Source organism: Pteropus vampyrus, unplaced genomic scaffold (assembly GCF_000151845.1).
Source record: "Pteropus vampyrus isolate Shadow unplaced genomic scaffold, Pvam_2.0 Scaffold312, whole genome shotgun sequence".
NCBI classification, from domain to species: Eukaryota; Metazoa; Chordata; class Mammalia; order Chiroptera; family Pteropodidae; genus Pteropus; species Pteropus vampyrus.
Genome location: NW_011889093.1, coordinates 760,797 through 764,528, shown reverse-complemented (window position 1 = coordinate 764,528; position 3,732 = coordinate 760,797).

Genomic DNA, 3,732 nt, shown 5'->3' with positions numbered 1-3,732 from the left:
TCCCTTCCCCGCCCCACGCCAGCTGTGGGGGTGTCGCTGATGCCCTCTATCGGGTTGAGAGAGGACACTACATTCCTAGTGGGTTCACTGTTGTCATCATGAAGGGGAGTTGAATTTTGTCAAACGCTTTTTCTGGTCTTTTGAAATGACCATGCTGTCCTTCATTCTACTAAAATGATATATTAACCGCTTTTTCAATGCTAGACCAACTTTGCGTTTCTGTGATAAATTCCACTTAGTCATGACGTATAATCTTTTTATGTGTTGCTGGATTGTCTGCCATTATTTTGTTGAAATTTTTTGCATCTTTATTCACGAGACATTGCTCTGTGGTTTTTTCTTGTGATGTTTTGTGTGGTTTGGTACCAGGGTAATACTGGTCTCCTGGAATAGAAAGTGGTCCCTCCCCTTCTATTTTTGGAAGACTTTGAGGAGGGCGGGTGTTAATTCCTAAGTATTCGGTAGAATTCACCAGTGAAGCCATCTGGGACCGGACTTTACTGTGTGAGACCTTTGATGACCATTTAATCTCTTTACTCATTGTAAAGAGATTAAATGCAAATTTTCTACTTGTTTTTGAATCGGTTTTGGTAGTTTGTACCTTTATAGGAATTTCATCTAGATCATCTAATTTGTCAACAATTTGTCAACAACGACATTCACAGTATTTTCTTATAATCCTTTTATTTCTGTAAGGTTGGTAATAAGTAATGTCCTCTGTTTTATTCTCGATTTTAATAATTTGAGTCGTCCCTCTTTTTAGTCAGTCAAGCTAAAGATTTGTTGATTTTGTTGATGTTTTCAAAGAACCAACTTTTGGTTTTGTGATTTTTCTCTAGTTTTCTATCCTGTATTTCATTTATTCTACTCTAATCTTTATTGTTCCCTTCTACTAGTTTTGGGTTCCATTTTCTCTGCTTTACCCAGTGTCTTGACATAGAAAGTTAGACTGCTGATATAAGATGTACCTTATTTTTCAACATAGGTGTTTACCTGTATAAATTTCCCATAAAGCACTGCTTTAGCTGCATCCCATAAATTTTGGTATGCGGTGTCTTCATTTTTCATTAATCTCAAAATATTCTGCATCTCCCGTGATTTCTTCTTAGATATATTGATCATTTAGGTGTGTCTTATTTTTTACATAGTTGTGAATTTTGCAAATTTTTTACTAATTTCTAAATCCCTTCTATTTTAATGGGAACATACTTGATATCCTTGTCAATTTACTCAGGCTTGTTCTCCGGCTTAGCGTGTTGTCCATCTGGAGAATGTTCGATGTGCACTTGAGGAGCAGCTGTGCTCTGTTGCTGGCTGGTGTTCTGAGCTGTCTGGTGGGTCTAGCTAGTTTAAAAATGTTCAGTTCTTCCTTTCCCTTGTTGGTCTTCTGTCTGGTTCACCCATTGTTGAAAGCGGGGTGAAGTCTCCCACCGTTATTTTTGAATCGCCTTTTTCCCCCTTCGATCCCATCGGCTCTGCTTCACTAATTTTAAGGCCCCGTTATTGGCTACACATCCTTGTAACTTGGTATCTTCCTGACAGCCTCTTTTATCATTATAAAATGTTTGTGTTCATCTCTAGTAACATTTTTTTGTCTTAAAGTCTATCTTGTCTGATATTAGGATAGTCACTCGATTTTCTTGTGGTTGATGGTGTTATACCATTTTCCACCCTTTAACTTTCAACCTATTAGTATCTTTAAATCTAAAATGCGTCCTCTGTAGGCAGCACATAGTTGGATCTCACTTTTCATCTGGTCTGACCATCTCTGCCTTTTGACCGAGTTCTTTAATCTATGCACATTTAACGTTACTGGCATGAATTCATGTCTAACACTGAACTTTTTACCTTCTGTGTCTCGAGTCTCTTCTGCTCCTGTATCCTTTTTTAAGTCCTCTCTTTTGCATTCAGTGGGTCTTTCCTGCTGTAGCATTTTCATTCCTTTGCAGATCGTTCACCATTTTCTGAGGCACTGACGTGAGCAGATTCTTAGAGGCCTACCGTGTACGTCTGAACCTGAAGTTGACTCCACATTCACAGTGAGTTCCAAGGAGGCACAGAAATGCTACCTGTAGAGCCACATTCTCCCTTCCCACTTTGGTGTTATTACTGTTACATGTTACAACATCTATACATGTTACACAGGCAATAACACGTTGCTATAATTACTATTTCATGTTCGTTAAAGAAGAAAGAACAACAAATATATATTTCTAGGATTTGCCTTATTTACCTTTTCACCATTTCTTGTTGTCTTCATTAGGTCCCGTGGCCGTGGATTCAAGTTACTATGTGGTGTCATCTCTTCACTCCATTACAACTTTGCTCCCATCCAACTCCTTTGTACTATGTTTTTTGGTCACACATAGCGCATTTCCATCTGTTACAGGTCCAACAATATAGTTATACACACATTGTTACATACAATTGATTTTTAAATCAGTTTAGAGAAGAAAAAATATATATTTGCGTGGTCTTTTGTAATTACGGAATTATCTTTATTGGCGTTCTTTGTAGATTTGCATTTCCACGTGGTGTCACTTGCTTTCAGCCTGAAGAACTTCGTTTAGTGTCTCTTATAAGGAAGGCTAGTTAGAAACAAATTCTCTCAAATTTTATCTGGGACTCCTTCAATTTTGCTTCGTTTTTAAAAGACAGTTTTCCTGGATATGAGATTTTTGGTTAACAAGTTTTTTCTCTCAGCATCTGATGATGTCATCCCACGGCCCACGACCTTCATTGTTGCTGATGAGAAGTCAGCCGACAGTCCTTTTGGGTCGATGTGACAAGTTGTTTTTCTCTTCCTGCTTTTCCCTTTCATTATTTTCACTATCACGGGTGGCGGTGTGGATCTCTTTGAATTTATCCTACTTGTAATTCATTAAGCTTCTCTGATGTGTAGCAAATGCCAGCACATTTGGGGAGTTTAGGTGCGTAATTATTTCCTCGAACGCTCTTCCGCTTTCCCCGCGTATCCTGGTATTCCCATTACAGACACGTCGGTTCACTTAAAACTTTGCTCAAATCTTTCTGAAGTTCCACCCATTTCTCCTTCTATTTTCCTTTGTTCTTAAGATTGCGTCATACCTACCGATCTTTCTTAAAGTTTGCTGATGCTTTTTTTCGCTGTGCAACATCTAGTCTTTAGCTCCTCGAGAGAACGTTTTCATTTCAGTTATTTTCAACTCAAGGATTATCATGGCTTAAAAAATAATTCCTATCTTCTTATTGATATTTTATCTTTAATGAGACATCATTACATTTTCCTTTCCTTGAGGGAACCATAGGCTGTCATGTTTTACGGAGTTTTAGTAGATCCTTCTTCCTTTGATGTACGCTCGGAGGGCAATTTCTGGAGGCTTTAAATCTGTATTTTAAGCGGTCGTTACCAGATGTGCTGTTTTTTCTTGGCACGCTGCCATCCCAGAAGCTCTGCCCTGCAACAGCCTTCCGACTGGGCCCTGCGTGGTCATTCTGGTCCCCCGTACCACGACTTGCTCCAAAGTGACATTTTCAAAATATGGCTCTAACCACGTGTCCCCTCTCGTCTCGATATCTCGCCAACAGCTTCTCCTCGCCCTCGAGACGGAGAAAAACCCTCTGCGGTCCTGTGGGCTGTGCATGGCCGGCCTCGTCCCGTGCGGGCCGCAGCTCCCCTCGCCGACCACACGGCCGGCGCTCAGAAGCGTCACTCCCGCTTCCCCCGACGCGGCGTCCCGCCCACGGCACCGT